Here is a 23,310-nt window from a genome sequence, read left to right as displayed (position 1 = left end):
TGCATGAGGTTAAATTGAATGTACCAAGTTTTAAAGTTGCACGATGTAAATAAATCTTGCCTATGCTTACCTGATCTGGCTCAGAGTTTGCTGAAGAAATATAATATATATTAAACCATGAGCATGATTAAAAATATATAAAACCGCGTTAGACCTGTGCTAAGCGCCACCTACCCCTGACCTGACCGAGTGGGGTGGGGATTGGGGTGGTGGAAGCACTTCCGTCTACATAAATCGTTTTAGATTTGGATTTAGATTAATTAGGTTAGGATCAGATTGGGATTTGTATTGCGGTCCAATCTTATGAAGGGACTGGAATGGATATGGCAGCACTGGCAGTTCAGCTGCAGAAAACGGATATCAAATGCAAAATGGTTTTTCGCATGTCAGTCCATCGTATATTGACGGTACGAGGAATCGTTTCGTTGACTCGAATGCGTGTTTGCCAGCACCTGTGTTACTGTAAAAATTACCAGATGCCGTGAATAAAATAGCATGCCCTTTATAAAACTGGGCCGGCGGCCGAATATTATAAAGGGTGTGCTATCCTATAAAGCGGCAAGCGGTAAGCGTGGTACAAAAAGGCGTAAAAATATGAAGAAAACGCTAAAGTCAATTTTTTAGTTCGGGCCAGAGGCCAGGTTACCAGAGATCATCAAAGATCACCTTCCGCCTATTTTGACACTTATTGACAAATCGGAATATAACTGAGGAACGAGTATAGGGCTACAGCGCCCCGAAAAGACGCATAGAATACGGCTAGAGGGGGGGGGGGCACCATCACAACTTTTTTCGCGATAACTCAGAACACGCTGGCGATTCAAATCTGAAATTCGGCATGCCTGACTTTTAGTTAAAGCAGGATCTTGTGACACCAACCACATTTTCAGGTCAGGTCAGGTCAGGTCAGGTTACTAACTTATGACGTCATAAGTAAACCTCCGGAAGGTCCTAAGATGTCGCAACTGCGCAATGCCCTCAGTACCAGAGGAGCTTTTACCGATAAATGAAACTGACAAGACCAAGTACCCTTTAGAGGTCTCGCGACTTGCATAATTTCGAATTTTCCCTAAAGCTCACATGAGTTCAGGTCGGTTGCATGACCTCACCGTTAGAAATGGGAGACATATGGAAACAATTTTGGCGCCGGGAATGATCTAAACACTACCTCAAGCGAATGGATTCGCGATTTCATGCACTTCTTGCGAAATTTCATGCTGCCCTTTTGCATCGTTGATTTGCATCGCTGATGCATCGTTGACCTTGCGTGGCCGGTGGCGTCATGTATGGCGCATGTGCAAACAGAGGCGCATGTGCTTTTAGACTGCCCAATCACTGAGCCACCTAGGAGAAATTTTACAATGCTGAGCTTTGATAGTTTGGCAAGCTTGATGAAAAGTAGTCCAAATGATTTGGCCATATACTCTCAGAGAGTTTTGCTGGCATGTGAGAACGTATGACGCGGACGGATTTTAACATGGTGTTTAGGTATAGTTTTAACGAACGCTGGTTCTCTGTATGAAATGTTTGATGGTTTTAATATGTTTTGTATATGATCTGTTTTAATGGACACTTGTCTTCTGGGTTTTATCCATCTAGTACCTAAGACTGTGTCAATAAACTATTACTACTATGACGTCACTAGGGTCGTAAGAGTTTTTCGTCAACAACTCCCGACCAAACTGAGCTAGCGAGTCATGAAAGCCACAATGGACTCGGGGACACCTGCCAAATCGAATAACATACAGTATGACCTCCTTCGACCAGCTTCGTGACCTGAGTGGCTCTGACCTGACTTTGACCCGAGGTCAACACCTTATGTTGACCTCAGAAAAAAACAAAAAGTAGGCATACCATGTAACGCGCCTGAGCATGACGAACACCATGGTGACAAAATCGCGGCTCTGCAACCATTTTTGGCGTGATTTTTGGCCAAGTTATTTTTTCAAAAAACGAGACCGCATCTTAGGCCCTGACCTCAAAGGTCACCGGTTGACTGGATACCTTAACCCGCGCCCCGCTGGGGATCCTGAATTTCCACGCCCTGCTGGAGGATGGTGATTGAACACCCCTTCCCCCTTTTAACCCGCGCGGGGCTGGGGTCTCCAGCCGAACGCGCGGGGCTGGGGGGGGGGGGTAAATTCCCCCCCCCCCCTGTTATCTCCCGAACTAATGGTCCGATTTGGAAAATTCAGACGCCAATCGAAAGATCTCATCACGAACAACTAAAAACATGTACTTAATTTAAAGTTTGAGGTCAAGGTCAAGGTCAGGTCAAGGGTACAAATTATAAGTTTCTATAGTATCGGCCTTGCACCGTAGTTGCCGAAGGATAGAGTCATGGACTGAGACTGATTGCCTAAAACGTGTTCTTAGGCTACCAAGACAATATTCGTTGCATAAAATATCATTCAGAGGTCAAGGTCAAGGTCAGGTCAGGTCAGGTCAGGTCACCAAAAACAAAATATAGAAAAATGCATGTGCGACACATGTTTTATGGGTCATTTTACTCATAGAATTCAATAGGCACACTCAATAAGTGATATGGACCATCTCTGGATGAATTTCAGGTCGAAGTCAGGTCAAGGTCAGGTCAAGTGAGGTCAAATTTTGAGTTGGTTGTTAAGGCCTAAAAAGGTGTCAATCTGATGCAGTTTTTCACGGCGAATCGAATGGTGCTATTTTTGTTTCCGTACGAGGTCTAGAACTTCCAAAAATCATTTTTCAATTTTTTTGTGTGTCGTGACGTCATAAAACTTTAACCCGCGCCCCGCTGGGGGGGGGGGCAGAATCTGCCCCCCTCCCGTTTTTCGCCAATAACTTCTAAACGCGTTACGCCAGCAACGTCAAACTTTCAGCACCTTACCATACATCAATTTGACACGTTCCATGAAAATTTGAGCAAAATCCGTCGGAAAATTTTTGAGAAATTGACGTTTTAGTGACGTCATGTTCGCCATTTTCGCCTCAAAAACGGCAAAATTTCAAACGCCGCTAACATCTTCATTTTTAAAGGAATCAGGACGTAACAAAAAAGGTTATACGTGATTCTACTTTGTCTATCAAATGGCTATCTCGGTTTTTTGAAAATTTTGGATTTTGGCCAAATTTTTTCAAAAAAACTGACTTTTTTGGGAAAATATTTATAAAATCCAAAATTTTGAGTTTATCGAAAAAACCGGAATATATGTCAAAGAAGTGGTCTATGTGCACCTACATACCAATTTTTAGAAGAATCGGTTCAAAAATGTGGGAGTTATTCAAAATTTTATGACGTCACGACACACAAAATTTTTGAAAAATGATTTTTTTGGAAGTTCTAGACCTCGTACAGAAATGAAAATAGCACCATTCGATTTGCCGTGAAAAACTGCATCGGATAGACACCTTTTTAGGCCTTAACAACCAACTTCAAAATTTGACCTCACTTGACCTGACCTTGACCTGACCTCGACCTGAAATTCATCCAGAGGTGGTCCATATCACTTATTGAGTGTGCCTATTGATTTCCATGAGTAAAATGACCCATAAAACATGCGTCGCACATGCCCTTTTCTATATTTTGTTTTTGGTGACCTGACCTGACTTGACCTGACCTTGACCTTGACCTTTGAATGACATTGTGTGCAACGAATATTGTCTTGGTAGTCTAAGAACACGTTTTGGGCAATCATTCTCAGTCCATTCTTCGGCAACCGATACTGTCGAAACTTGCATTTTGTACCCTTGACCTGACCTTGACCTGACCTCTGACCTACTTAAGCAAAAAAAATTGGGCTCTTAAGATCCGCCTTGTTGAGAGCTTTCGATTGCCGTTTTCCCCGTCTTTCTACGACCATCGGTTCGGAAGTTAGACAGGGGGGGCAGAATCTGCCCCCCCCCCCCCCAGCAGGGCGCGTATGGCTGAATAGCCCAGCGGGGCGCGGGTTAAATAACTCCCACATTTTTGAACCGATTCTTCTAAAAATTGGTATGTAGGTGCACACAGACCATTTCTCTGACATATATTCTGTTTTTTTTCGATACACTCAAAATTTTGGATTTTATTATTATTTTCCCAAAAAAGTCAGTTTTTTGAGAAATTTGGGCCAAAATCCAAAATTTTCAGAAAACCGAGATCGCCATTTGATAGACAAAGTAGAATTACGTATAACCTTTTTTTGTTACGTCTTGATTCCTTTAAAAATGAAGATGTTAGCGGCGTTTGAAATTTTGCCGTTTTTGAGGCGAAAATGCGAACATGACGTCACTAAAACGTCAATTTCTAAAAAAAATTTCGGACGGATTTCGCTCAAATTTTCAGGGAACGTGTCAAATTGATGTAAGAAAAGGTACTGAAAGTTTTGCGGCGCTGCGCGCCGCCGTTATTGAGATATTGCAAAAAGTCGCGAGGGGGGGTAAAATTTACCCCCCCAGCCCCGCGCGGGTTTAACTCCGCTCCTGAGTCACGTGGCGACACGCTGTAGGCGGTGTTCGAAAGAGCGTTAACCCGCGCCCCGCTGGGCTATTCAGCCATACGCGCCCTGCTGGGGGGGGGGAGGGGGGCAGATTCTGCCCCTCCTGTCTTCCGAACCGATGGTTGTAGAAGACGGGGAAAACGGCAATCGAAAGCTCTCAGCAAGGCGGATCTTTAGAGCTGATTTGTTTTGCTTAAAAAGGTCAGAGGTCAGGTCAAGGTCAGATCAAGGGTACAAAAGGCAAATTTCTACAGTATCGGCCTTGCACCGTAGTTGCCGAAGAATGGACTGAGACTTATTGCCCAAAACGTGTTCTTAGGCTACCAAGACAATATTTGTTGCATACAATAACATGCAAAGGTCAAGGTCAAGGTCAGGTCAGGTCACCAAAAACGAAATATAGGAAAGGGCATGTACGACACATGTTTTATGGGTCATTTTATTCATATAATTCAATAGGCACACTAAATAAGCGATATGGATCACATCTGGATGAATTTCAGGTCGAGGTAAGGTCAAGGTCAGGTCAAGTGAGGTGAAATTTCGAACTTGGTTGTTAAGACCTGAAAAGGTGTCTATCTGAGGCAGTTTTTCACGGCGAATCGAATGGTGCTATTTTTGTTTCCGTACGAGGTCTAGAACTTCCAAAAAATCATTTTTCCAAAAATGTGTGTGTCGTGTCGCCATAAAAGTTTGAATACCTCCTACATTTTTCAACCGATTCTTCTAAAAATTGGTATGTAGGTGCACATAGACCACTTCTCTGACAAATATTCCGTTTTTTTCGATACCCTCAAAGTTTTGAATTTTATGATGATTTTCCCAAAAAAGTCAGTTTTTAAAAGAAAAAAATGGGCCAAAATCTAAAATAAAAAAAACCGAGATAACCATTTGATAGACAAAGTGGAATCACGTATAACCTTTTTTACGTACCTATTGATTTCTGGAAAAATGAAAATGTTGGCGGCATTTGAAGTTTCGCCGTTTTTTAGGCGAAAATGGTGTGACATGACGTCACTTAAACGTCATTTTCTCAAAACATTTCAAACGGATTTCGCTCAAATGTTCAGGGAGCGTGTTAAATTGCTGTATAATAAGGTACTGAAAGTTTGACGTCGCTAGCGTGACGTGTTTATAAGTTCTTGGCGAAAAACGGGAGGAGCAGATTCTGCCCCCCCCCCCAACGGAGCGCGGATTTAAAAACGATGACAAAATTAAAACTTCGATTACTTTTAGGTCAGGTCAGAGGTCATATCACTAGAGGTCACCGAAGGTAAAAGTTCGCCACCTTCAAGGTCAAACTGCGATAATTTTCGACCAACCGGCGATAGCTTAGGAACGGATAGAGCTACAGTGTCGCGGTAAAGCGCATTCGATAGCTCTTTAAACTATCTTTCTGAGCGATTCCGTCAGATTTGACCTAAGTTTAGCAGTTAAAGGGACAGTATCACCATTTTGATGAAATTTGACATTGCATAGGCCCCACCTTTCTGGTCCGGAAACTGAAGACCGATCCTCGAAGCTCCACACCGTTATCCCGCTATCGCCGCTCAAAGTACGAAAGGTGTACTACACTTTGAATCGTGCTTCACTATCTTCACTGTTTAAATGTTTGCGCCGTTTTGAATTGACCGCCAGTAATAAAACTTTTACCCTGGTCATTTCATCAAATTTTATAAAGCCAAAACGTTTTTCGCACTTATTCATCACCGTTAAATTCATTAAATAGTCGTAGGCAATTTCCGCTGTTTCCTTCGGATTCTAGCGGCTCAACAAAGGAATTCCTTCAGCTTGAAGGAATTCCTTCAGCTTGTCACGTGATATCTTCTGGGCAATACCTAATGCTGCCTTTCCCTAACGACAACTCAATCAGAAGAGCGGCCGCGTAAGCGTAGCGTCAATAATGTATTATCTGCGCCAGTTCTGTAGTAATTTCGCAGGCTTCCAAAGTGGCGGCCATGCTTGTAGTGGTGGTTCGCTCATGAAAATGACTCGCTCATGAAAAATATTTTTCACCGAGTTCGGTCCTCAAACTATGTTTTTCTGATTCAGAAAAATAAGAAATGCTAGTAAAAAAAAAATCAGCTCCATACATTGATTTTTTTTTCGATGATACTGTCCCTTTTAGCCTCTAGGGCAAAACTGCTAAAATAATTTTTTTGCGGAAAGTATTTTTTTTTCTGCAATAACTTTTGATTCAAAACTTGTATTAGCTTACTTTTATGATATCAGCATCGTGTTCAAGCATCGAATGAACAGACCTAGAAAAGTCAGCTTAAAAATTTAACCTCAGGTCAAGGTCATAAACTGATCGGAAAACATGTGAGGCATAGCAGTCTATCGTATCGTCGAGCCAAGCGCATCTAAGGCGTTCTCATCGCTTTAGCGTCCATCTATCAAAAGTTATTAGCGAAAAACGTTCGTGGCCTGAGATGACCTCAGGGACATAACAAGGGGTCACGGGTGCCGTTTCCCGGTTTGATGTGCCATGTTCACGTATAATTTGACATAATTTGATGTTTGAAAGTGTTTAGAATGACATTTTTCAAAAAAGGCGCCTTTCAGTTTTCTACCATTGACTTATACCTAGTGGAGAGGTCGCAAAATTAACGTGACCTTAGGTCACCGATATCAGATTTCCGTGATATAAATTTTGTACACAATGTTGCCGTTTTAACCCGCGCCCTGATGGGGGGGGGGGCATTTTGCCCCCCCCCCCCTGTTATTTTTCTTAAAAAGCTAGAAAACGCGCCGCCAAGGGCATCAATTTGACACCTTCACACAAAATTTCAAGTCACAGGTCACCTCAGGTCAGGGGTTATTGAGGTCAAACTGAGGTCATGTTCGAGTAAAAATGAGCAAAAAACATGATATCTTGAAACGCTCACCAATTCTACAGTTAACAAGCAATTTTATTATTTACCGTAAAGTGGGGCTATTTGAAACGGATTTCACAGTTTTTGGCCTCTCCCTTTAAGACGGCTCATATTTCTTATAGCATGTAAATTGCAAAAATGTAGTTCTCTGTGAGCTCTTTCATATAGGTGTATTTTGGTTCAGCTAGTAATAATGACTGAGGTTATTTTTTATGTTAAAGCCTGTCTCAAATAGCCCCATCGGTGGGGCTATTTGAGACAGTTTTAGTTGCAAGGAAATTAAAGAAAATCGGTCACGCTTGAGATAATTTTTTAAACGCCATGCATTTGGAAATTGAATTTTGATCATTTTGGCAAAAATTGTTTCTTTTTAAATACTGTTATATGACCTTTATATTCAATCTTTTCCTTTTTCGTAGGACACTTCATTTCGGTAGGGTATAAAATTGCATCACTACATGCTAAGGCTATCATAATATGATGTGACCCATAGCTTTCAAACTGACAGGATGATCATCAAGGACTATTTTAAAGTCATCGACAGTAAAATTTTGAAAGTAAGTTTTTGTATATAGCCCCGGTGACGTGAAAACAGATATACTGAAAGTCGGTGGGGCTATTTGAGACAGTCTCGCTACCTTATGAAGCACACTGTAATGAATCAAACAAGGCAAAAGGTTTCCCAAAACATTTGAGTGAATGGTCTGCATGATTGTTTGTTCCATTGTACATCTCCATGCGAAGAAATAACAGAAAAATGTTAAACGGTTTTGATTTTATGCCGATTTTACTCGATCGCTTCATGCCGTATCAATTGGCCGGTTACCCTACCACATCAAGTACTTGGATAGCTCACCTAACAGTACGTTCATGTGTTAACCCTCGCCGGACCTATTGGTTTTCTACATACGCCCCGGCCGAGGGGGGGGGGGGCGGGTACGACCCCCCCCTCGCCGTTTCGCCCCTGGTGGAGCTAGCGCGTCGCGGAAAAAACGAGCGTGTGCGCCGTTACGAGACGCAGAGATTGGTACCCGATTTTAAGGTCCTAGGTCAACCGGTGACCTCTGAGGTCAGGTCAAGTGCCCAAAGGTACGGTTCAGTTTTTGGTGAATAACTTCGCAGAAAATGACCGCAGAGCCGCGATTTTGGCAGCATCGTGTTCGTCTCGCTCAGGCGCGTCGAATGATATACTTTTTGTTCGGGTCAGGTCAACTTGGGGTGTTGACCTCAGGTCAAGGTCAGGTCAGCACCCTAAGGTCACGAAGTTGGTCGAAAGGGGTCATGTCGCATAGCATTCGATTCGGCAGGTCTTCCTGAGTCCATTGGTGGCTTTCCCGGCTCGCTAGCTCAATTTGATCAAGAGTTATTGACGAAAAACTAATATGACCTTGATGACGTCATAAATGACGTCACGCAAGGTCAACATTGCAAAAGTGACGCATCTAACCTTGCAAGGAATGCATCAAATCACGATTCTGTGTGCTTGAGATAGTTGCAGATCGTTCCCGGCGCCAGAATAGCAGTTTGGATTTTTCCCCATTGACTTATAATGGTGAGGTCACGAAAATGACCTGACCTCATATGACCTTTAGGAAAAATCCGAGATATACAAGTTGTGAGACTCATAATGGATACTAGATCCTGCAAGTTTCATTTCCCTGTGACATCTCCTCTGGCAGTGAGGGCGTTGCGAAGTTGCGACATCTGAAGACCGTGCAGAGGTTCACTTATGACGTCATAGGTCAGTGACCTGACCTGACCCAAAAATGCGGTTGGTGTCAAAAGATGCGGCTTGGATCAAAGGTCAGGTATGCCAAGTTTCAGCTCTCTATCGCCGGCGTGTTTGGAGCTATCGCGAAAAAACCCTATGGGGGGGCGGCACCCGCCCCCCCCTCGGCCGGCGAGGGTTAAGTAACATTCGATGGTGTGTTTTGGTCAACCAAGGTAGACATATGGTGATTGTCGAATGAGTCAGTGACTGATGAAGCACATTTTAAGCACATATTCATCAGAATAACTAGTTTGGTCACCAGCTAAAGGGTTATTATGTTACACTACGAACATGTAAATATTGCTTGCTGTTAAAAGTACCTACCATGAACCCACTGCACGTTTATGACCACGACCGATTCACCGGTGTTGCTCATGTCGAACGGTCGATGCACTTCAGGTAGATGGCGGTAAGTCTTCTCGGGTGCATCACATCACCGTTATCATCAGCTATTTGGCCATTATCACCTGGTCAAACCGTTGAGGTTTGACCAGGTGGGCATCATCGGGATTCTGAGACAATGGGTTACGCAATCGGCAGTATCGTTAACAATACCAATATAATATTTTCATGAAAAGTGTGCTTAACCTATAAGCAAAAAAGCAGTAGCGATAGATACAGTGGCGAAGCTGTTAAAACTTCAACTTTTTTTAAGCTGCATGTAGGGGTCCTTTTCGAGCAACTTAAATTGTGCGTTTTTCTGTATTTCGTATTTTATTGCAAATTTCTTTCAGAACTTTTCGAAATTTTCAAAAAGGTTATTCAGAGCATTCACTGTTCAATTCCACATCAGCCTAAGCAAAAATGACGAAAAAACATCAAACGGTTTTCATTTTACAGCGATTTTACTATACCATTACCTTACTGTCTCAAATTGCCCCACTGTCTCAAATAGCCCCACTTTACGGTATGTGGTTGTGTAAAGAAAAGACGGCGCTACAAAACTGCAATCTCGGATATTCGAAATTTTGGGATTTTGACCCCCAAAAATAAAAAAATTGATTTTTTTAGAAAAACTAAAAAAATTCCAAAAAAAAATCGAATTTCGAAAAAGCCGGGATATTTGTGATAGTCCCTGCGCTCTAGGATATACATACCAAATTTTAGATCGATACCTCTTTTTTTGGCCAAGTTACAGCGAAAAAACTGTGAAAAATTGATGACGTCAAATGTTTGAACTCGATTTTTAGCAATTCTAGACCTCGTAGCGCAAAAACGGAGACCACCATTGAACTCCCCGTGACGAGCTGCATCGAATCGATACCCATTTTATGCAAAAATATCAACTTTGAAATTTGACCTTATTTGACCTGACCTTGACCTGACCTTGACCTGACCTTCACCAAAACATAATCTCAACTGACCCCAAGGGTTGCCTGTCCCACATAATCGCATTTGGCATATAAAATGGACCATAAAACATGCATCACATGATATTTTTAATTTGTGACCCTGACTGACCTGACCTCTGTGACCTGACCTGGTATCACTGACCTCAAATAGCAAAATATGTGTTTGACGAACATTTCCCCATCGATGATTTTCAATGAAATGCATTTTACTCGATTTTACAACGCATTTCTTGAAATGCCTGTAAACGGTGAAAATTCGACCTTTGACCTGACCTGTGACGTCATCGGTTTGACCGAGGTCAATGAAATTTGGTCACAAGGTAGTTCCCTGATAGGGCTATCCAACGCCGTTTGTCGCTTGTCGCTACGTTGCGTGATTCTTGAGATCTTAGGGGGCCAAAATGGCCCCCCCATCAGACCGCGCTGCTCGACGGACCCCATCAGGGCGCGGGTTAAATTGCTGAAATTTTCAAAGTGATCGATTACTCGGTGATGGGTGGAGCTTTTCCAGGGAAGTTGGTGGAGCAAAAAGCTGTCAAACCTAGAATATCCGATTGTTAACCCGCGCCCCATAGGGGGGGGGGGGGCGAAACGGCCCCGTGTCCTTTTCCGTAGATATCTCCCAAACGGTTGCAGATATCGCCACCAAACATTTAGGACCGCTCCGGGCATCAATTTTACACACTTTGACAAAAAATCCTATGGCTATGATAGATTGGACACAAATGACGTCAGAATGACATCATGTTCTGCCATTTTCGACCCAAAAAAGGTTACGCAAGAAGGGTTGTCATGGACCTACAGATTTGAAGATGTAACAAAAATGTTTGAGACATAAAAGATGTAAATTTAACAAGGCTAAAAACTGCGATCTCGGATTTTGATTTTTTTTGCATCTTGACTCCTAAAAATAAAAGTCTTTTTTTATTTAATAGCCAAGAAACTCCCATTTTCTTTCGAATTTCAAAAAACCGGAATACATATGATATTATCTACCATCTTATATCAACATACGAAATTTCAGATCGATGCCTCTTTTTTGGCCAAGTTGTAGCGAAAACACTGTTCAAAAATGATGACGTGAAATTTTCAAACTCAATTTTTAGCAATTCTAGACCAAGTAGCGCAAAACAAAGACCACCATTTAGACTCCCCGTGACGAGCTACATCGAATCGATACCCATTGTATGCCAAAATATCAACTTTGAAATTTGACATATTTTGACCTGACCTTGATCTGAACTTCACCAGAACATAACCTAAACTGGCCTAAAGGTTGCCTGACCAACATAATCGCATTTGTCGGTGTAAAATGGACCATGGAAATACATCACGCCACCCTTTTATATTGTGACCCTCAGTGACCTGACCTCTGTGACATGACCTGGTATCAGTGACCTCAGATAGCAAAATATGTGTTTGAATTTCCATCGATGATTTTCAATAACTTACCAGTTCACTCGATTTGACAACATATTACTTGAAATGCCTGTACACGGTAAAATGCGGCGTTTGACCTGACCTGTGACGTCATCGGTTGGACCGAGATAAATAGAATTTGGTTACAAGGTAGTTCGTATCGAACACCGTTTCAATTTTGAAAATCGACCGGTAATTTTCCTAGATCTTGCCCCCCCCCCCCTCCTACGGGTGGTAGGGTCCGCCGATGGCCCTACGGAACGCGGGTGAAGTTAAATAAAATACAACAATGAATCAACTCGTATCATTACAGGATAATATTCTGCATTACACAGACATTTCAAAACTCCTCAGTGCGAAAAAGATTGGTTTGCTGAGCAGCAAAGTCCTGCAAATCAGCTTAAGTTGGTGGGGCAAAACGTTTATTGGTTGGGCAAAATGGCAAGTTGGTGGGGCAGGCGCCCCACCAACTGAATAGGAAGCTCTGCCCCTGACACTCTGTCGGTGAAGCAGTTGAGGCTAAAAGCGATTACGCTGCTGGCAATCGCTCTGATGCTTCGGCCCTCAGATATCGCCCCGAAGGCTCGTAGCTTCAACGCAGATTCCGGACTCTCGTCACGTTTTGTAATGTCTATCCGACCAGGTAACTTTTCGTTCAGATGGCTCTGTCACCGTTTCGTTTCTGGGGATCAAGAATGATATGCACCGGACGGGCTTAACTGTTACACTGCCCCTGGCGCAAATAGTGATACTACTCGCAAATACTGATACTACTCGATGCGTTGCGCTCATATATAGCGAGTACTAACCGGTGGCGGTGCCCGGTCAACAAACCACTCTTCATCGGGCCCCACAGTCCGTCTGGTGCTCTGTCTGCCAGCTCCGTGGCCCAAATTCTTTGGACAGCAATAGATCCCGCCGAGTCTTTTGGACTCCAGCCGTGACACCGGCCAATAGGTTTCCGTCCGACGGGGGCGACGGAGGCGGTGAAACTAGGTGTCGACACCGACACAGTGCATCAGCTCGGCAACTGGAAGACGAGATCGGTGTTTATGAGCCACTATGTTCCTAGTCAGGTGCCACAATCGTTCACTGATGGCCTCCTGCAATGATTCATTTCGGTTGATGCCCCATGCAACGCACGCTGGTCTCTCTATGCGAATGCGTTTATGTTCGTTGTATGCAAGTACAAATACATGTAATACATTGTCGGCCGAATGCATGCAACGTTGGTTTACCTATACCTATACTTAAACCCTCGCCCGCACATGGGGGGGGGGGGGGGTGGTGGTTGCCCCCCCCAGGTAGTCTTTCTGCTCTGCACTCAACATTTTTAGAGCTAGAAGGCTGATTATTTTGTATAGCTGCTCCTCTATCCTTTCTTGATGTCCACTGAAAATTTCAAGTTTCTGTGATTTTTGGTTTCGGAGATATGATCTTGTTTTTCAGGTCATGTCATGACCCTAATGATGGCCAATTCTCAACATCTTGCGTTTGCCATGGGCCTTGTGAGCTTTTGACACCTTGATTTCGGCCTTTTTTGCCAGTTTTACCTCCCACCTATCATGGAACATGTTGTTCGACGATGTACAGGTGTCAAGGTCAGGGTCAAGGTCAACCTAGGTCATCTAAGATAATTGCGTTTTAGGCAAGCTGAATTTACTTTTTGTGTAGTTTTTTTTTTTGACTGCATTTTTGGTAAAAGCTTCTCAGATCATGATCTCATATAATATGGACACAAAAACAATCGATGCACACATCAGTATACACACAGACACACACAGACATACAAACACATATAATTGACCTTGACCTAACTTGACCTGAAATGACCTCAGCAGCAAAAATCTGGTCGGGTAGTGTGACAAAGAGGTTCTAGCTGGCTTGGCACCAGAAAACAGCATCGTCATCGGTATATGATAAGCAGCGCACTTGATATCCAACGATGACCCAAAACAGCAACATTTTTTAGTTTGACCTGACCTGGAAGGTCAATGACTGACCTGAGAAGGTAAAACTGGATATCATTGGATTCGTCTCTTCCCAAAGAATCTTTTTGCTTTTTACCGTTAAGCTCTATCTCCAACAGGAACGAAATGGCGCGGGGGGGCTGGCACCCCCCCCCCCCCATGTGCGTTCTAGGATGGGAAAATGGCATGTGCGGGCGAGGGTTTAAATAATATATAATAAAATTCAAAATTTATATTTTATATTTTTTCAAATCTTTTTGACTTTTTTCAAATGCCGGAATATATGTGATAGAACACATGCTGATGACCTACTGTAACAAGTTTTAGCTATGTTTCTTCAAAAATGGCCAAGTTATACGCATTATTGCAAAAAAATCACAATTATAAATTTTTCAAATCAATTTTTCAGTACGTATTTGACATCGCACCTCAATATATAAATAGCACCATCGTGTTCCTGACCTCAAACTGCATCCAATAGACACCTTTTTGTTGAACAATTTTAGCTTCAAAATTTGACCTTTTTTGACCTGAAAGTGACCTAACCCTCCAAAGCTAACTTCAACTCAAAATGACCTCGAATGACACAAGCGACATCAAATTCGAAATCTATGGCCTAAATGGACCATAAATCATGTGTCACGGGACCGACGCATGATATAATATTTCCGTGACCTGTGATGACCTGACCTTACCCTGACCTGAAAATCAAAGTACAAGTTTGGTACCCTCAGGGTATCTAAAGCATCTGTTCACGAGTGTGTAAACCAAAAATGAACCTGATCTGACTTGTAAGAAGGCAGCCAGAGCCCAAAAGGTGAATAAGCCAAAATGCTAATAACGTTTACTTTGACCTTTTTCACGACGGCCATCTGACACACTTGGTGCAGAATAGGTGCAAATTTGGTGTAGATTTGGTCAAAATAGGTTCACTGGGTTTTTCAAAAGTTGTTAGGATTGCAGAAATGCTTATAGACCCTATTTTTTCAAATTGTCAGACATAGTTTTCGATTAAAACGCTGAAATAAATTCATGATATGTTGACATTTGTTGTACAAGAGGTTTGGTGCAGATTTTGTCAAATTAGGTGTATTCGCCAGATAACCCGTCGTGAAAACGGTGACAAATGACAATGACCCTAATTTGACTAAATCGGCACCAAATATGCACCCAATCTGCACCAAAGGTGTACGAGATGGCCGTCGTGAAAAACGGCCAGTATAAATAAAATGTCGGAATTTGACTTCGGAATTTCGATGTTGGTGACCTACGGCTAGGTCAACTTTGCGCACTCTCCATCATAAGACACCAAGACCCGTGACCTCCGTTATATCCCTGAGGTCATATCAGGTCACGAAAGGTAGATACGCAACAGTTTTTCGGTAGTAACTTTTGATAGAAAATGCTGGCCGAGCGATCAAAATAGTCGTTACGACGGCCATCTGGTACACACTTGGTGCACCTTTGGTGCAGATTAGGGGCAGATTTGGTCAAATTAGGTTCAGTACGTGTCTCTTAGTAGCTATCAGCTAGGGTTGCACTAATTGCTTATATGCCTGCGTTGTCATATTATCGGAGAGCATCATCGATAAAAACACTGAAATAAATTCATAAAATAAAGATATTTGCTGTAAAAGAGATTAGGTGCAGATTTGGTCAAATTAGGCGCACTCGCCGGATAGCCCGTCGTGAAAACGGCTAATATCTTTGATGTGCTCAGCTCGACGGTACGGCTCGACTGATATGCAACAAGACCTTTTCGGTCAGGTAATGACCTTGATCTGAGTTCAAATTTTCTGTCCTTTCAAGTTTCAAGGTCAGCAGTTTGTTCGTCACGTCTTGACGAGAGGAATACGCTGCCGGTAAAACTAAGCTCGAGCAAGGCATGAAACAAAAGTTATTGCAGAAAAACCATTTCGGCAAAACTTTTTTTTTTGCAATCAAAAATATCAACTTAGAAATTTTACCTTTCTTACCTGACCTTGATCTGACCTTCAGTAGAGCGTAACCTTAACTGGCCCTTATTGACTTCTCAACTACACCATTGTTTTTGAAATGTAAAATGGACCATGAACATGTAAGTACAGTCCACAGCAGAAGTAATGTGTGGTTTCAGTCATGGGTATGTTCTGCTTCTGAAGCCTAGGAACGAGTAGCCAGACTGCAACGAGACTTTAAATGTAGCTTACATGTATCGTATAATACGTTCGGCTCATATGTACTGTGACCTCTAGTGACCTGACCTTTGTGACCTGACCTGGTAATGGTGAACTCGATTAGCAAAGTATGTAGTATACAAATAATTCCCCATCGATGGTTTTCAATAGCATGCCCTTTACTCGATGTTATAGCACATTGTTTTTCGAATGCATGTAACCGGTCAAAAATGCAACCTTTGACCTGACCTGTGACGCCGTCGGCTGTGCCTAGGTCAATGAAATCGGGTCACAATGTAGTTCCTCGATTGGGCTTGAATTTTAAAAAATCAGTCGGTAATTTTCTGAGATCCTAGGGAGGGGCCGAAAGCCCCCCCCCCCCCTAAGAGTGGTAGGGTCCGTCAATAGCCCTATACAGGGCGCGGGTGTGTGTCTTAAAGGGAATAGTCCACTTTCCTCAAACAAGTTTTTTGCAATGGATTTATCAATTTATGATTTTTTTTGTGTGCTTAGATTGATCAGAAAATAAAATATTTTTTTTTTTTATAAAAAGGATTATGTTCTATATTTTGATATAGGAAGAACTATGTTACATATAAAATATTATTTGACGCGGAAGCTTTTTACGGATTTAAACATTCCATTTGGTCTAAACAGCCTGTCTTCGAATTATGTCAGAAGCTGCAGGTCAGCTAAACAGTAGGTAGGTAAATAGTCAGCTTTGGGTGAAGTTTACATATCAATGCCAAGCATTGAAATAGTCCAACAGCCTGTCCGAGTCGAAGTATGGATCGGAATGAATGTTTAAGAATATGACCATGGGTCCGTTGTTGAATGAAGGAATTTCAGCAGCAAAAAGTGTTATAAACCAAACGATTGTGTTGTTGCAGAACTTGTGACATGCATTGAAGAGGGGGTCATCAGGTTACCTAAGAGAATTATCAGGGTTGAAGAAAAAAAAGAAAGAAATCCGCTTCTTTTGGCCCCTGCTGGATTGTTCGGACTCTGCTGATTCTAATGATCCAGCCTCGCGGCCTTAGCCGGAGCTGTGCTAGCTACCGGAGCCCGTAGCAGTCTCCCTGGCCGATATTATTACCAACTGGTGGATCCGTCGCCGCGTGGATTGACCTGTACACAGGTAAACGCGGGCCGTACAGGAAGAGAAGCCCGCTGTCCACGACGGCGCAGGGCTTCAGCTCCGGTTTATGCGAGCCGCATCAGCCCACACTCGATAGCGCGCCCGAGACCGTGACGCAAGCCGGAGAGCTAAGTGATTAGTTTACGTTATACGCTGCATATGCATTAGCCGTGAATAATACAGATGCATGCCTAATATCTGTATAGGTATAACGCTTGCCTTTCTTTTAAAGCCAAAAGAAACATAGCACAATTTCGTAGGTTTCGGGCGCTGCGCGAGAGGCAAATGACCCAAATAACCTGCAGAAACACGGCAATTCTTTCGAAGTTGGGAGGGGGCGTGGAGAGGCTCAAACTCGCATGTGACAATCAGGGGGTCGATAGCTTATCTTCTGTCGAGCAATGTTCCGGAACTGGTGCCCCGAGCGTGCACTAAATTTTCGAAATCAAGTACAATTTGAGAGTAATTTGAACACCATAATTGGGCACTTGGAATATGGAACCATGGTACTTACCAGTCATACCGCTTCGCATAGATATGACAGTGCATCTAACAAACGAGATGCTCCGTCCTTTAGAACAAGCCACGCGGTAGCATGAGTCGTTTCTACGCCATCCCCTAACGTTTAACCCTCGCCGGCACAGGCCATTTTGAGTCCTTCGACGGCACAAGGGGGGGGGGGGTACGACGGGGTTGGTAAGGGGAGCGATCGAGCTAGAGCTTTGCGGAAAAAACCGAGCGTGTTGCCCGTCACGAGAGGAAGCCAATGATACCCAATTTTAAGGTCCTAGGTCATCAGGTGACCTTCCAGGTCAGGTCAATAACCCGAAAATCGAAAAAATTGGGACCTGTTAGAAAGTCGTAAAGTGTGGCTGCTAAGGAGTTTTCCGGGGTGCTGATCACGAATATCGTGTTAGTTTTGATCAGAGATGATGTCTTTGTGTTGGGGCAACGACTGCAAATGATCCGAATGGGGAGCAGTGCTTTTTACCTATGGCAACAAGCAGTTCACCAATATGACGTTTATGTCAGTTGCAAAAGCGCAAATCGTGGAAAATAGACGTCGCAAGACCTTTGGTACCTACACCTTGTGAAACGGGGCTTTCACTTTTACAACATGTGAGGAAAGGATTCAACCTGCGTCGCATAGGATTATCACCGGACTCTGCCCGCTAAAGAAGCATGCATTTCGGCCCTTCCTTGCTACATCCAAATCTGCTGGGGGAGAGGGGGAGGGGTTCAGCTTTAAACCACTCCCCTTTAGAGTTTAGGGTATTGCTAGGCCTTACCACCCGCTGGAGGGGGTGGGGGGCGTTTTACCCCAATGTCTTAGAAAGTTGCCGGCTGATTTTCAAAACTCACACGTTATTTTATGAGCCCGCGAATTACTATCAGAATGGCGTGCGAAATTATACTTCCAGGTCACTGATGACATCACAGGACAGGTCAAATTAAATAGGTATTATCAATATTTCACCACGTTCATACCTCGAGATCTGACCGCCGCTAAACAAGTCACAAGGAGCTCATTTCTTGGTTTACACTTTACACATTCATAAATGGAGTCTGAATGGTATACGGCATGGCCTCCTGCGACCCGCCTCGTGATCTGAATTGAGACATTGACCTTGATCTGAAGTCAATATCTCGATTTGACCTCGATCAAATAAAAAGTATATCATTCGACACGCCTGTCCATAAAGTAAGCACGATGGTGCCAAAAATGCGGCTCTGCGACAACTTTGGTAAGGTTTTTAACTAAGCACCAAACTCCTACCTTAATTCGCGCCCCAGTGGCGGTCTCAGCCAACTTCGCCCTAGTGGGGGGGGGGGGACATGTGTTACCACTCACCTCTAACTCAAAAACTAAGAGGGCTAGAAAGACGCGGTAAAAAGCAGTCGATAGCTCTCGATGCGTATACGTTTGAAAGTATTTCAGTCATTTTTCATCATAGAGCAATATTGGGGTCACCAGAGGTCATCAAAAGTCAAAATTTGCGAATTGTCATTATATTTTTTTCAGAAAGCATGCCATTATCTTAACCCGCGCCCGGCTGGGGGTCCTGGATTTCCACGCCCTGCTGGGGGGGGGGGGTGTTTGAACACCCCCCCTTCTAACTCGGCTTCTGGGCCACGTAGCGATACGCGGAAGGCGGCGTTCGAAAGAGCGTCAAAAATAACGACGAAATCACTTCAGTCAATTTTTTGGTCAGGTCAAAGGTCAGGTCACCAGAGGTCATTGAAGGCAAAATTTCGCCGATTTCCAGGTCGAATGTCGACAATTTCCAAGAAGCCAACGCATAACTCGGGAACCAATAGAGCTACAGCGCCGCGGAAAAGCGCATTCGATAGCCCTATTAACGCCCTTTCTGAGTAATTCTCTCAGATTTGACCTAACGTCAACGGTTTTGCCTGCAGGGGGCAAAAACTGCAAAAATAGCCGATTTTTTCGGAAACAGTTTTTCTGCAATAACTTTTGACCAAAGCCTTGTACGAGCTTACTTTTACCGGCATCGTGTTCCTCTCGTCAAGACGCATCGAATGAACTATAAGTTGACCTTGAAAGGTCAACTTGAAAATTTGACCTCAGGTCAAGGTCATGGCCTGACCGGAAAGGGTCATGTTGCATATCAGTCGATCCGTATCGTCGAGCTGAACACATCTAAGGCGTTTTCATCGCTCTAGCATGCCTCTATCAAAAGTTATTTGCGAAAAACTGTAAGATACCATTCGTGACCTAAGATGACCTCAGGGCATAAACAGGGGTCACGGACACCATTTTCATGTTCAGTGTGTCTAAACCACTTGTAATTCAGTGTTTGCTAGTGTTTATAATGTCTTTCGTCCAAAGGAGGCGCATTTCAATTTTCTCCCATTGACTTATAATGGGGAGGTCGCAAAATTGACCTGACCTTAGGTCATCGATATCAAAATTCTGAGATATACATTTTGTACATGCTATTGCTCTTAGCAATCGCTGAAAGTTTCAAAGCGATCGGTCACTCGGTGTAGCTATGACAGACATTGAAACTTTTTATGAGGTGAGGTCACTTCAAGTGACCTGGTGACCTGACCTTGAATGACCTTGGCCTGAAATTTTAACAACATGTGTAGAATTGATGTATGATAAGGTGTACCAAAAACGGCGGCGCTCCGCGCCGCCGTTTTTGAGATATTCGCGAAAAACCACAAGGGGGGGTGTTCAAACACCCCCCCAGCAGGGCGCGGGTTAAGAACTATGTCGCTAGAAAAACACATGGAAAATCAATCGAAAGCTCTTGAACTCTTCTTTTGATAAGATCATCATTAAAAAGACCTCAGGTCAACGGTTTAGCCTCCAGAGGGCAAAAACTTCAAAAATAGCTGTTTTTACGAAAAGTGTTTTTCGACAATAACTTTTGACTAAAAAAAGCCACGACATACATATCTATTGCCAGAATCGTGTTCTTCTCGCCGAGACACGTCGAATGAACTATTATTTGACCTTGAAAGGTCAACTTGAAAATTTGACCTCAGGTCAAGGCCATGACCTGATCGGAAAAGGTAATGTTGCATATCAGTCGATGCGTCTCGGCAAGACAAACACAATGAGACCATCCCCAGCGTTCTATCTCTTTCCAATCGAGAGTTTTGGGAAAAATCTTTTTGTAGCATCAGATGACCTCGGATGACCTTTCTAGAGGCTATCATAAACAAAGACACCTTGGTCGTCACGGGTGGTCCAAATCATTGTGATTCTGAAATATTTGGACTGTTCCTATGCGTACACACTGATCTAGAGGCATTTCCGTTTTTCTCCATTGACTCATAATGGAAAGGTCATGCCACTGGCCTGACCTTAGGCCACGTATATAAAAAAATTCGAGATATACAAATTATAGGCGCCCATAACATCATAAAATCCACCAAGTTTAAAACCTCTCTGACAAACACTGCAGGTTGGACATGATTGCAAACTTTTTTTAGGCTTGGTCAGTTAACTTGACCTGATGACCTGACCTGAAATGACATGGGGTCAAAAATTTCACGCATTGTCCAAAATTGATGTACGTAAAGCTACTCCAAGCGGCGCGGCGCTAGCTCCGCGGTTTTTTATTCACACGCAAAAAACGCGACAGGGCGGTAACATATTCGCCCCCCACTGGGGCGAAGGTTAACCCTCGCCGAGCCATGTTTGTTTTCTACATACGCGCCAGCCGGAGGGGGGGGGGGTATGGTACGACCTCACTCGCCGTTTCGCCCCTGATGGAGCTAGAGCCTCGCGGAAAGAAACAGTTTGTGTTCCGTTACGAGACGCAGCAACTGGTACCCGATGTTAGGGTCTCAGGTCAACTGGTGATCTCTGAGGTCAGCCGTCGGTCGGTGGACACTGGACAGGCTTGGTGTCTCGTAAGTACCACTGATGTTTTGCTCCCGACACCGAAGCTGACTAACTACACAGTTACGATACAACTCTTGACCTGTTCCTGTCAACAGTATGATGCCCTATAGCAGTGTGACGTCATTCTCATTTTGCTCTTGGCCGATATACCATAGTTTCTGAAATGTTCCTTACATGTGTAAAATCGATGTCGAGCCGGGTAGGTACTGAAGTAAGATGACAATATTTGCATTGCTTTAGGAAATATCGAAGGAATAAGACAGGGGAAGGGACGTTTCGACCACCCCCTTTAAAAACGCGTTATGGGGCGCAAGTTCCCGATATTCACCAGATAGGCACTTACATATTCGTTATTCAGCATACCTAGGGCTAGTTTTTTTTTTTAATACACCCATCCAGTTCAAAAACATCAATCTTTATTGAATGTCGGTAGGTAGACATTAAAAATGATCACGGAAAGGCTAAAGTGAGTTCTTTCATAAATAATGCCTACTTAAAAATGCACATGATTACAAACAAACCTCAGTGTTTAGATCCAGTGAAATTCTGATGCACAGCCCCAAAATACAAGCTACATTTGTAAAGTAACTAAGGATTGCAGCGTTAAGCAATTTACCCAGCATCAGCCAGCAGTACCTAACTCCTGAGTCAAAAAGGGCTCACCTGAGTTGCCCTGATAAGACCGGCAGCCAGTCGGGTGGTATTGTGATCCGGGCCGATCAGCAGCCCGCCGCCAGCCGATGGGCCGGCCAGCCGACCTCTGTCGCCCCAGGCTAGCGGGCCGGTCGGGCGGCGGGCGGGTGGCGGCGGCGGCGGCGGCGGGGCTGGGCCGGCCGCCCACCGCCCACCGTCCGCCGCGCGCGCCGCCGATTGGCCGCCGGGCCGGGGGGCGTGGCCCCGGCGGCACCTCCACGCGCTAATCCGGTCGGCTGCGTGGCCGACCGGGCGGCTCCAGTGGCCGTGGCCCCGGCCCATCGGCCCACCCCGCCGGCCCAGCTCAGCTCAGCGCTCGTCTGACCGTTCAGCCGGCTTAGCTTAGCCGTGCACCGCTAATCTCCGCTCGACAATGCAGGAATGTGGCCTTCTGAGCGTAGCTACTTAAGACTGGTTTAAACGATCTTAAATGTAACTACAGACTCAAGCATGTTCTCGTGTATCCTCAAACTGCCTCAAAGTTTCTAATGCTGTCTCATTCGTGCGTTCTCGTGGCTCCTCTCACCTCCCCGAGGAGCTCGTCCAAAGATCACCTCCACCGAAAATAATTTGGAAACGCAGTTTGCCGGAACAGGTGGTAACAGGCATTAAATATACAAAAAAGTGCTTGTAAAATGACCACAGAATGACCCTATATCGTGCTTGTGGATAGAGTAACAAGTTAAATAGTGCTCATCAAGCCTCTTATTAATCCTTCTTATCTTTCTTCGGCCACTGGAAAGGACGTTCTTTCTTTTAGGAAAGATTCAAATGTCACTTGAGCACTCGCTGGGTACTTTACTTACTGCATCGGCTTCAGCTGTACCTACCTACATTTTAGACGAGGAGAAAGTAATTCATGGGCAACAACATTTTTCAAGGATTTTAGGATTTTAAAGGAATTTCGGATAGTCCGTGCGGCGCCAGCTCAACACTTATGTTGCGTTAAGTTGCGTATAGAGCCAGTGTAGGTATCATTTATTTTTACTATATCACTGCCTTTCTTTTGACGATATGCAAACGTGTTGATTATCATGCTAGCAATTTTCATCCTGCTAAGAAATGTTCTGGTTCTGTATTGTGAAGACCTTTTGACT

The 23,310-nt window shown here is 43.9% G+C and overlaps 1 protein-coding gene across 1 annotated transcript in view; it reads right to left on the bottom strand.

The window, feature by feature from the left end:
• The window catches only part of LOC122392156 (homeobox protein dve-1-like), a 47,066-nt gene extending 24,698 nt beyond the window's left edge, over positions 1-22,368 (bottom strand). Inside the window, exon 1 of the mRNA XM_043386734.1 lies at positions 22,184-22,368. The gene's annotated coding sequence lies outside the window, so the exon portion shown is untranslated. The remainder of the gene's footprint in view (positions 1-22,183) is intronic.
• Between the last annotated feature and the right edge of the window lie 942 nt (positions 22,369-23,310).

This window comes from Amphibalanus amphitrite, unplaced genomic scaffold (assembly GCF_019059575.1).
Source record: "Amphibalanus amphitrite isolate SeventyFive unplaced genomic scaffold, NRLGWU_Aamphi_draft 000471F_arrow, whole genome shotgun sequence".
Taxonomy (NCBI): Eukaryota; Metazoa; Arthropoda; class Thecostraca; order Balanomorpha; family Balanidae; genus Amphibalanus; species Amphibalanus amphitrite.
Note: the sequence above shows the minus strand (reverse complement) of the source record. Positions and strands in the feature narration are given on the sequence as shown.